Source organism: Xiphophorus maculatus, chromosome 21, assembly GCF_002775205.1.
Source record: "Xiphophorus maculatus strain JP 163 A chromosome 21, X_maculatus-5.0-male, whole genome shotgun sequence".
NCBI lineage: Eukaryota > Metazoa > Chordata > Actinopteri > Cyprinodontiformes > Poeciliidae > Xiphophorus > Xiphophorus maculatus.
In genome coordinates, this window is record NC_036463.1 from 18,621,013 (window position 1) to 18,633,943 (window position 12,931).

The window sequence follows — 12,931 nt, forward strand, 5'->3', positions numbered from 1 at the left end:
CGGCAAGAGATTTTCTTTTTTTTTTATTATTCTTGATTTTACCCACGGCTTCCATTAGACAAAGTTTGCGTCAGTCTGCACCACAGGTGTCAAACTCCAGCCCTCAAGGGGCGCTGTCCTGCAGTTTCTAGTTGTGCCACAGGTACAAAACACTGGAATGAAATGGCTTCATTATCTCCTTGTGTAGATCAGTTCTCCAGAGCCTTGATGACCTAATTACTCTATTCAGGTGGTGCAGCAGAGGCTCATCTAAAAGTTGCAGGACTGCGGCCCTCGAGGCCCCAATGTGTTCTTTTAATTAAAAAAAACAACTTTTTTTGTAGTTAGAAAAAAGGTGGGAATTTGAATATGCAGCAGAAAATAAGTAAATAGAAATTTATAGTAAACACAATGATACAGATAAAAATAAAGGCACAAGTTAGGAGCGTACAGAAGATAATTAGGAAGTTAAATAAATTTAAAGGGGTAGTAGCATTGTGTAACATTGACTTTTCTGAGCTTTGTAACTTGTTATAATGTTGTTCGGTCATTAAAAACATACCTGGAGTGTTGCCTTGATTCTTTCATGCATGTTTGAGAAATCCTTAAATCTTCCATGGCACCCAGTCAGCTGTACAAAACGCGTGGGTGGACCTAGCCCCGCCTTCGAGACGAAGCTCCTCCTCAGAGTCGTAGTTTCCAAACTACAGAGGACCCTTGCCCCACATTTTTCCCCACTCAGTTCCTTCAGACTAGCTAGCAGCAATTAGCAAACCCCTGGTAGAACTGCACACCTGCACACCTCATTACACGAGCTGCTTCTCGATGCAACGGCGGTAAAATCGTTGTCAAAGTGTCAGTAAAAGAGCTGTCGTGGTGACTTCGTGAAGGAGGAGCTTCAGAAAGAGCAGGAGTTTTTGTAGAGACAGAGGCCCAATTTTAAGGCGTTCAATTATGAAGTACCATTTCTTTTAAGTCATATTTGATATACATAGAATTTTTATAGCAACTGAACTTGATTGTGCCATGAAATGGCACCATGTGCCTGGAAAACGCATCATACTGCCCCTTTAAAAAGGACGGTATGACGTAAAATCTGCATAATACTAGTCAGTTCTTTGTAAATCTTTAGGTTTTTTATTATTATTTAATTTCTCTTTTTATTTAACGTATGATGGTCATTTTTGTTGAAGTCTCTTCCATAAAATCCTTGCTAGTAGCAAATTTGGGGAAGCTGACACTCTCGTCTTCGTTCTTCTTCTTAAACTTTTCTTGTCGGTTAGGAAGCAGCCATATTTTGTTTGAGTTAAATTGTCACCCGTGTGCACAGGAGTTTCTTGTCATTCGGTTTGACAAGTCTCGTAGGCTGTGATCTCTCACCAGCTTGCTGCCGTTGTTAAGCATGTGTGACCTCCAGTCTTTCGGCTGTCTCACAAACATCACCTTTAATCATCCAGCAGGATAAACTTAGAACCTCATCTGGACTTTTATTTATTTATTTTATTGTTTTATTTTTTGCCGTCTTTGCAACAGTTTTAAATTTTAAAATAACCGATTTGGTATTAAGAGTTGGATAAAAAAAACCCAACTAATTTCTGGAAGCAGTTTGTAGACTTAGAAGGATAAACACACACATACCATATTTTACCGAATTCCTATTATGAAAAGTGGCTTGGAAAAAATGAGTCAAGTCCAATTATATATTATGGCATAAATGTTGCTGCAGAAACAGAAGACATCGAGTTTTAAATGTTTTGTCTCCGTCTTGCTTTAGCTCATATTTCATTAGATTATTTCATTGAATCAAACTTCTTCATTACTTGTTTTGTTGGTTTTGTTTGACCAAAACAGGTCTGTCTTATGAATGAAAAACCCGGATCTCAGTAAGACAACCTATAACTAAAGGTCAAATGAATAAAAAAAAAAAAAAAAAAATTAAGTGAGTTGAGAATGCAAACACATTTCAGATTCGCTTGTTCAAAAATAAAAAGCTTTCTTCAATTATAATGATTTCTTACTTGGGTCACGGGAGAAATCTCACCTTGAAAAATGTTAACAAACAGGACAGTTTTTTCCAACGTCTTCCATGACTAACTTTATATATATATATATATATATATATATATATATATATATATATATATATATATATATATATATATATATATATATATATATATATATATATATATATATATATATATATATATATATATATAAACACATATGGCTCTGAAAGGGGACGACGTCGCTTTGCCGGGACACAAAGCGGTTAAACGTTTTTTGTTTTTCAGAGAGGCTGACACGCTGTGGGCGGAAGCAGGCAGGAGCGCCAGGTGCTGACGAGCAGAGGACTGTGATTGTTCCAGGAGCTTCTCCAACCGAGGAGTCACGGCAGATGCTCGAGATGACAGAGGGGTCCTCGAGCGGCGGTGACAGACTCTCGGCGCACGCCGAGACCCAGCTGCAGCACGCCGCGCCCGACGTCTCCTCTGCAAGCTGTGCGGCGGGGGGGACAATCATGGGCTCGGCGGAGAAAAGAAGTTTTGGCACCAGTAAATTATCAATTGGAATTATTATTATTATTATTACAATGCCTTACAAAGTATTTATGCTGGAGCTTTTCCATAATGTGTCACATTAAAAGGATAACCTTCAGAACTGAGGCCATTGAGTTGTAATGTTGAAGAACAACAAAGTTTAAAAAAAAAAAAAATTCTACTTTGATATCCTTAAGTTGGTTAGAGAAGCAGCCAAGAAGACTGGGAATACTCTGGAGGAGCTGCAGATATCCGCTGCTCAGGTTGGACGATGTCTTTACAGAGCTGCTAATTGTGCTCTCTGGCCTTTTCAATCAATAAGTCAATCAATCAATCAATCAATCAATCAGTCAGTTTATTCGCTCAGTTTAACAAATTCACAAACACTTTCTCTGACAACACATACCTGTGAAAAGGGAGTAGGAAGATGAAAAAAATCTTGCACACCATTCTCAATCATTACAAAATAAATTTTTAGTCGTATCTATTTTACATTCACACCACACTGATCTTTTTTTTTTTGGAAGGGGTGGGGGAGGGTTTGGGAGGTGGGCTGCTTCCTCAACAATCATGATTTGTCATATGAAGTCCTAATAAAGTGCTTTGTTGTAAACTGACAACATGCGTGAAAGTTCGAGGAGCATGAGTTAATCTTGCAGAGCGTGCTTTAAAGATACGGTTTCCTATACCCAAACAATATGCAAAAATTAAATTTGAAAAAAGAGGGAAAAAAAGTATTCTGGAAAGATCCGACATTCAGTCGATGTTACGCCGAACACAAATGTTTTCTTTCTTTTAGAAACAGAGTAAAAGCTAAATGTGTGCTTTATAGCGGCAGTTGCCACAGATTCCTGTTGATGTTCATGGAAAGTAAAAGGAAAAACGAAAACCTCTCAGGAGTAAACGGCTTCGTAGCAACAAAAAAAAAAAATATATATATATATATATATATATATATACTGACAAACAACATGACAGCTGTCTGACATGCAGCTTTGTAGCTTTTAAAACCCACAAGTTCTGCTGGGTTTAGCGGGACTCGGAGCCTCCGTTCACCTTTTACTGAGCCTGTGCTTCCCTCTAGTGGTCGTCTGACATCATTGCAGCCACTAAAGGCCAGGCAGGGCCGTTGCTTTATCTACCGTACACTTCTCTGAAATATATTTACCCGGAACATAAGAACGTACATTTTCAAATATACACGAGGTCTAAAATAATTCTTCTTTTAATATTTTTTTCTTGAAATCACAGCACAAACCGGATTTCATTTGCATTCTTCCCGTTTTGTTTCAGGGAGGCTGGAAGGAGTCGCGCGGTTGTATTCAGCACCCAGGCTGCTCTGCCCATTATCCCGTCCTAATAGCTTGTTCAATGGCGCGATTTTGTTATGTGGGTTCAGTGGTCAACCGAGACACACGCCATTAGTCCGGCCGAACGTCGCCTCGCAGTGCTGCGGCAGGAAGCGTACCTTATTTGTATGGCATTAGCTCTTTGATGTGGCATAGCATATTACGTAAACAGATGCAATTTATCAAACAATTTTGGCTCGGACGTGCTTCGCTTGACGGTACCATGGCGGCGGCGGCGACGTTGGGGCCAACATCCGCCATCTTTAGCCTCTCGCCTCCGTTCTTATGGAAGTATAGCTGCGGCAGCACATAAACTCCACATGTGTCATTGAGCATGCTAAATGGCGTGCAACACATAATCATCTAAATAATTATGAGGCTGCCATTAAATTGAGCCAGATAGATGACACATGAGGGGCTGTGGAAAAACTGGAGGTAATGGTGCAAGATTTAAAAACGGGAGATGATGGGAGTAAAGATAATACATAAATAAGAGAGCGAGAGAGAGAGAGAGAAATGCAGTTTTATTCTTGGTGTTAAAGAATCCCAGACTGGGAGTGGTGGAGGTGGTGATGGTGGTGATGGTGGGGGGCTGGGGGGAGGGGTGTGTGAATTGGGTGATTAGCCCAATCAGAAAAAAAGCAGCGAGGGATTGCTGTCGTCTTTTTGTCCTCCCACATTTCATTAATCAGCAACCTGAGGGCCCCCCCAGAAATCAGTTCAGCAGATTGGCAGCTCGCTCATTTGTTCCCACGTGGCAATCAGCGCGCTGGGAAAAGAAATCAGTTCACAACCTTTACGCTATTACCTGGCACTATAAACCATCTCTTTGTGTTCTTTTTGTTACTTTTCCCGCCCAGCGTTTCCTCTTCTTCTTTTTTTTCCCTCCGCTAAATCCCGACGCCAGGTCTGACCTCCATTAGTCCCGGTTTTGTACCTCAGATGCTAACAATACCCTCAATTAGATTCTTTCTTTATAAAAGAAAAAAAAACAAGAATTACTCCTATTATTAAGAAAGTCCTGCTTTTTTTTCTATGCAGCATGCAAAAATACACCCATTTTTCTCTGCTTACTTTAAGCAACCCTCCCGTGTCGGCCCAAACGATGCGTCCTGTCAGCAGACGTGGACGGGAAGCGCAGCAATCCTCAGCTCTTGGAGGACATTGCGCACTACTCTGCACCTTTCACACACCATTTGCTCACAATGTCCGTCTGGCGCTTGATCCCTCCTTAATGTGGAAAAATAGAAATAAACTGGAAATGAGCTCCTGCGACGAGGAGGATAAGAAGCTGAACTGAGTCCCTTAGGCGCCAAAGTAAAAGGAACATTGTGTACTTTAATGCTTTTCATTTTCTGCTGTGTTGCTGTGTGTTTAAAAGGCCAATGTTTCAACTTAAAAATGATGTTTCGGTGGTAAATCGCATCAATAACCGAGGATACAGAAGGAAAGAAAAAAAAGCTACTGTCGACTGGAACAACTGAACAAAATAGTCTGTAAATATATTACATCAAAACGAAAATCTGCACGTCTATGGGAGCCCATTTCTGCCACGAGAGGAAAAAATTAAAGCCCGAGAGGAAGTCATAATTACGAGAATAAATGTCATAATATTGAGATACACATATTGTCGACTTTCAAAGTCGTGATAAGTCACAATGTTTTTTCTCAGAAGTCCACAAACCTCTTGGAAAAGTTTGTGGCGCAAAATGACTTTAAATCTCATAATTATGAAATTGAATATTGTAATAATAATTTATAATGTAGAATTACGACTGGAGCTAATACTTTTGACCTCGCACCTAAAACTTGCGACCCTGAAAGTCAAAATTGTGACCTGGTATCTCAAAATTATAACTTTCAATCTCATAATTATGTCCTTTAAAACTCGGAATGATGCTTTCCTGTTGGGCTTGTTATAGTTTTTCCTTTCATGGTTGGGAAATGGGCTTCCAAACATATAGACCCAAGTTACATTTTAATGCTTTGGTCAAGACAACATATTTCATAAGAAATGTTACTGGGAAGAAGCAGTTGTGATAGTTTCTGGACTATAATTAACAGAGAAAAAAAAACAACAATAAAAATATATTTCCACCAGAACTTTCTGGTGCGGCATGGTAGTTTGTTTTGTCTTAGGTAGGACGGATTCCCTTCCATTTTTACGTCACCTCGCGTTCTGATTGGCTACCAGTCACATTAGACATGTCGTTTCTCCTTAGGGACTTTAAGGACATCCTTGCGATATCGTGCCAAGACGATCCAACATGTTGAATAGCTGCAATTTTAGATCGGCGCAGTCCCCCGATATTCCTCCAATCCAGACATCAATAGGCATAACAATCTTTCTGTGTTAACTAACCCTTTGAAGTAACACGTTGACCTTATAGGGTACATGTGTAAAACACAAAGTAAGTACATTGAAGTTTGTATATGTGTAGGTTTCAAATCTCAAGGGCTATAAGTCCTGTAAGTGCATTAGTTATCTTCCAGATTAACTTAAATTTACAACTCATCTCAACCACAAATAGTGTGTGATCCCAGCACTGCCAAACAACAACAACAACAACAACCACAAAACAAGCCAATGATACAAGGAAACTTGTATACAGATTGCAGTTGTTTCCCTGTGGGGGTATAAAGGAAAGCAATGCTTTCCAGCATCCTGCCCTTGTTCCTCCCATGAGAGAGGCAGCATATATTGACAGAGCTCAATATAAGATTGGGCTCTGTCCCTTTGGGTCACAATATCTGCTAAAGCCTAATCTGGACAAAAACAACCAATCTGAATGACAACATGCAGCCAATAAGCATCCAATCAATACGAGCCTCAAACTGGCAGCTGATTTCCCCGGGGACACAAAGTAGCAATGAGCAATGCGATAAGGGGCGAAGTGTGAGGTGTAAAATGACCAAGAACAGGAAATGTAATCTGACAGGCAGAGTCTTTCCTTAATGGACAGATGGCTGCTGGGATGTGAGGCTGCGTCGTGAGTGACCTCCACCAGGACTTAATAGTAACAATCAGCCTCAGCCCGGGCCACTAATGCTCATAAAATTATTATTTCCTAACTCGGGTTTTTTGTTGGTCCGGTGTGCAGAAACTCGGCCGCCACCGTAGTGATTTCTATTTAATCAGACGTTTGTTTAAATTCCTAAGATTATGGCAAGCAATCTGAATGTAACCTCTTTTTCTTTCTTTTTTTTTTTACACTGAGACTGACATTCAACATCCTGAAATTAATTTTTATTTATTTATTTATTTTTGTCAACATCAACAACATGAAATGAAGCTACAGGCATGAGGCATCGATGCAACGTTTTGCTCTACTAAGTGAAATTTTGTCAAAACAGTCTCAGCTAATGTTAGCTTCTTAGCTTCCAGTTGGAGGATTGTTTCGGTTAGCTTCAACTTCATTTTGACCCATCCAGGCTGTTGAGGTTTTTTTTTTTTTATTTATGTCATAAAATACTTCAGCTCTGCCCACGGTCCTTTTAAGAAAACTTCGTCTGGACTGGTAAGCCTACTAAGTACATTTGTAAATGTGGCCAGTAATCAGACTGTTAGCATTTTTGCACAATGTTGCAACCAGCTTTTGCTAATCTTAACATAGTTAAACATGCCATACAGGTACACGTGTTTTGACAGTTTTAGAATCCTTTAATTGATATTTCACTGCTAACAAGAAAGTTAGCAGCATGCTAATTACTGTGGAAAACATGACTGACAGTCCTGTTTTTAGCATTTTGATTGACAGCAATATCATTGACTGTATCTCTATCTTATATAAAATTAAAAAGCTTACATGTCTAAATATTTTTAAACCACCTACACTCTGTGAATTTAACCATCCCAGACCTGTGCTGTATAGCGAAATGGGAAGTTGTTACCACATAAACCTTGAACATTATGATGCAAGTAGAAGAGCAATCTAATCCACTGATTTTTTTTTTTTAGGGAACTAGAAGTGTTTCTTCCACTTTTATATGAATGTGCTATATGGTTATGGACACTTGTTTCACATGAAGTGGCATACGCTACACAGTTCTGAGCCGGACAGCTTAAAGGAAGAACACTATAGAGGAAACTGCTTAACAAGTGTAAACCCTGTGATTGAACAAAGATTTCACACATGTATTTTTAAAATAACGTAGCGAGTAGAGCCCGATAGAGAAGGGTGATTGCTGCTGTTGCTTTTCACTGGTTTTCAATAATGCTGTGAGAAAGCATCCTCTCCCCCTTAAAGGGGTAGCATTCTGTAATATTGACTTTGCTGAGCTTTCTATCATTCCCTCATCAAAAACATACCTGGAGTGCTGCCTTTATTCATTCATGCATGTTTGAGAGACCCTTGAATCTCCAGTGGCAACCATTCAGCTGTGAAAGACGCCTGGGTGGACCAAGCCCCGCCTTTGAGACGCCTTTGAGTTTTTGGTGCAGGAGCTTTTAAAGAGACAGAGGCCCAATTTCATGGCACTAAATTAGGAATTAACATTTCTTGTAGGTCGGTCATATTTGATATAAAAAGCATTCTCATAACAACTGAAGTTAACATAGTTACCAGATTATGTTATGAAATCGCACTATATGTGCCTGGAAAAAACATAGTACTGCTTCTTTAAATTCAGCAAATCACCTCAAACATTACAAATATATCAACATATATTTTCCCCTTGATTTTATTATTATATTTTAGCATCCCTTTCCCTTCGTTATTATTTCTGTCACTGGGCAATCAGGATAAAATAAAGAGTTCCTGTCTCTTTAAGACCACAGTTGACAGACTACTGTATGTTTTAGGCTCCAGAACGTCATTAGTTTAATTGGACGCTCAGAAACCCATCCTGCCACTTAAAAGTCTTAATGGATGCTTAGCTACAGCAGGCTATAATGTAGTACTAAAACGCTGAACGTCGATGCAGTGAAAGTACAAACTAAAACTTGCCGCGTATTTAATACACACTGATTTGTAGCATGGATGGAATCTTTTCTGTTGCCACTGGTTCTAAATGATGTACCTTGGCAGATGATATCTTTTGACGGCTTAGTGTTGTACGAAGCAAAAAAAAAAACAAACAAAAAAAAACACCAATGGGGGAAAAAAAACACGACAGATGAGTGCAGATAACAGACAGATGAAGAGGCCGTGCGTCAAGCTGCCAGCGTCATCATCTCTGCAGATTCCACCAAAGCCATCTTCTCAGCAGCCGTGTTGAGTGTGAGCATCTGATCCCCGGAAACGCCTGAAGGGAGCGGAGACAAGCTAATGTAAAGGAAACACGGTACCCCCCTCCCCCTCGATGACTGGGAAAAAAAACATACAAAAAAGATCTTTTTATAATAATGTCAACATCAGAATATTCTCTCAGATGTCAGTCTGGTATTAAATACATGTCTACATGCAGCCAGCTTTGTCTGTAAACACAAATATTTAAACGCTTTGCATTATTCTGTTATGAGAAACTTTTCATGCATATAATACCTTTTGTGGATTCTGGAAATTGTTCTGAGGAATGGTAAATCTAAGTGCCACTGTGCCAGGATCACCTCTTGCACCGTCTGCAATCCTCCCTCATCCCCCCATTTCTGCACATTTGCTTTTCCATTACGAATTTAGTCAATTAAATTAGCGAAATGTTTACAATTCTGTAATTGTTTTGTTCCATTAAATAAGAAATGCAATCAGGATCGCACATGACTAAGTTAGTTCACGCAATTATTAAACAAAAACAAAAACATAGACTGCTGTACCATCAACCTTCTACCATTCTGGTCGTCTTCTTTGTCGTTTCTGCCGGTGGTAACATCCGGTTGTTGATCACATTTCGAGACCCCCCCAAAAAACCTCCTCAAGCACAAAAAGTTTTATCGAAAAACATGTTGTTTTTTTTCACAATTGCTGTGTTTCTACTAAGCACATTTATTTTCCAGTTAGCATAATTTATGTGGTCAATGGAAACGCAGATCTGTCTGCTTCAATTTAAAGGTACACAGCGCTAAATAAAAATGCAAGCTAATTCTTTCTTGCAAAACGTTTTCGGGGTGGACTTTTTTTTTTTAACGTTTCCTTCCACCTCACAATTATGCACTTTTTTTAAAAATATATATTTTTTGCCAAGATCCAACCATTCAAACCCCCAACAGAATGCATTTGACAAAAACTAAACAAACTTCATCGGGATTTTACATGCCGTGTGAGACATTTTCAAACTGAATTTTCCCTCGGACACCAAAACGTCTGAATCGATCGCGAGGGCAGAGATCGCTGTCTTCTCGAGATTCACAGACGCAGATGAAAACTGATGTATTCAAGCAGGAACACAGAATCTGTAGTGACGTGCGTGCGGCGTCCCCCCCCCCCCCCCCTTCCTGTCCCCAAACAGTCGTGGCCCATATCTGAAATGGCACACAGCCTTTCAGGGGAAATGACTGTGGCACGTTGTCATATGTGCTGGAAGAGCGTATTACTTAACTTGTAGACATGTCAGCTGCATTTTACTGTCAGACACATTTTTACTAATGTAGACTATTGTACCAGAACTCTTGTCACTTTAATGTGAAATCAGGCTGTTCTAACCACTGTTTATGATTGAAACAAACTTTGTGGATGTAGTCTTTTTTTTTTTCTCTCTGGTGTCAACTCTCTACAGCAAAAGCTGCTTTTTTTTTTTTTTTTTTTTTTAAAGCCTTGAGCATATTTCTTTCTTCACAAACGTAAAAACGTCACTATTTTGACCGAGACTTTACAAAAAGGCCTTTTGGTGAAATTAGATTTAGTTAAAAAAGATTATTTATTCTCACAGACTCTTGCTCCTACAACTGCCCCGAAAAGGCAATGTTTAGTACCTTTTATTGAAGTAAATACATGTCAAATAAGTGGTTTTGGGTTTTTTTAATTGTGCATTATTTTTCTTTCCAGCTGTCCTGCAATTAATTAGACATGGAATATTTTATTGAAACAAAGTAGAAAAAGACACAGTATTGTAAGTTCAAAAAAATGTCTGAGTGAGATGGAAAGTGTGTGCAATAATTGATATTTCTCGAAAATCAGTCACAGATTTGCCATTGGACTCTTGTTCTAGTGGGTGATTACGACATTGACCCAGCCTCCCACATTTGTTGGCCAACCAACGTCCTTTCCTATGAATTTGAAAGCGAAGCAAATTTTATGTGAGTTTTTCTGAGCCGGCACAATAACTAGTTTTCCATCATATATGGCAGAGGAACAAAATACATGTAGTTTGTGCTAACAGCCACACGGTGGAGACACTGAGCCACAATCCGAGGCCGCTAATTGCACATTTTTATGTTAAACTGAGAGGACTTCCTGGAAAATTCAGCATGGAGTGCTTTATAGTAAGTATGGCAGAGCAAACTGCATGACTCACACTGGGAGTCTGCTATGAAATAAACCTCTGCAGCAAGCACAAATCAAATTGGATTATTAGAGGAAGCATAAAAGAACCACTAATAACTAAACATTACAACCTTGGTGCAGGTCTGGAAAAATGGCTTTGAATTTCATAGGGAATAAGTCATGTTTATGGAGGAGTTACCTGAGTCATGTGTAAAAAGAAAGAGAAGACAACCAATGAGAGAAAGATCTGAAAAGTGATCGATGTTGTTTAGTAATGCAAACCAGTTCAATATGTGGATAGTTAATAAAAAATAGCTCTAATTCTCCTGGTCTAGGAGTTTTAGTACTTAGTGGAATAAGTGATGATTCAAATGCATATGGCCTAATAGCACATAACTACAATGCTGCAGCAACAACACCACCAATAATAATAATCATATTACCCCAATTGTAACCGCTCAGCCATCTTCTTTCAATCAGTTTTCAAGTTATATATTCTGTTGTGCAACCACATTTTCTCATTTGTTTCACTTCCAATAACTTCAGATGTCTTGGGACTTTTAAGTGGTCTACATTTGTGATTTTCTGGGCTTTAGGTCTTCTGGAGTTTTTGAACCTTTGCTACTTTTTGTTTTTGTGGACTAGGTTTTCTACAATGTCCTCACTTTGCCGCTGGTTTCCACCCCATCTTCCGTTGACAACTGTCTTGGTTTTCTTGCTCAGCATTTCTGAGGAATTTGAGTCTATACTGTCATGAAAGCATCGCACACTCGCTAGATTTGACAAATGGATACTCATATGTGAATCTCCTGTTCAGGAAAAAGAAAAACAAAAGACCCACATTGGAGTTCTGTTCAAGGAACCGGTTTTAGATTATTGGAGCTTTGTTATGTACAGTGCAGTAACATGCTGGAAGCTATCATAGAATTGGCACTCTGGGGTGAAAAAGGGTTGGACATGATCAGCAATAATGGCCCCACATCTGCTGTTCAAACCAAATCAGCCATTTCTGACTGAAATTGTGACTCTTGCAGTCTGTCATTGTCCAATTTTGTTATGTATGCGAACTGTAGTCTCAGTTTTATGTTCGGATTTGGGCTTCTGCTGCTGTAGTCCATCTGCTTCAAGGTTCCATGTGGTTATTATATTTATAAATTCATATGTGCTGGTATGTGATGGGCCAATTCACACTTTTTGCTAACAAGAAATTCAACAGGTGTACCTAATAAAGTTTTTTTATAGTTGGCTTATTGGGAGTTATGTTGTTTTGACCAAAATTCTACTTTCTGTCCTTTAAACTTTTGCCTTTTATATTGGTTATTAAATTAATTTGACTAAAAAATTTGATTTTTTTAAAATTAAAATCTGCAAATAACAAATACTCCAAGATCTAATTTAAGAGTTATTTATCTTCTATACCATCTGTTATGTGTAGATTCTAGTTCATCCCTTAAATTTAGAAAACTTTTTAGCCTAGACTTTGAATAATTAATCTTTCAAAGGAGAGCTGACCAAAGGCAAAGCAGACTAAGCAGCTGCTATGCCCCCCACACCGGGATTAGTCTTATTGCAAAAAGTGTTTTATTAGACAACTTAGATTTTTGAACATGTCACATTCTGTATGCTATCAAGTCAAACATATATTACACGAGTCGTGGGATTTAAACTGAGCAAACACTAATTTGCTGCACCACAAAAACAAAAA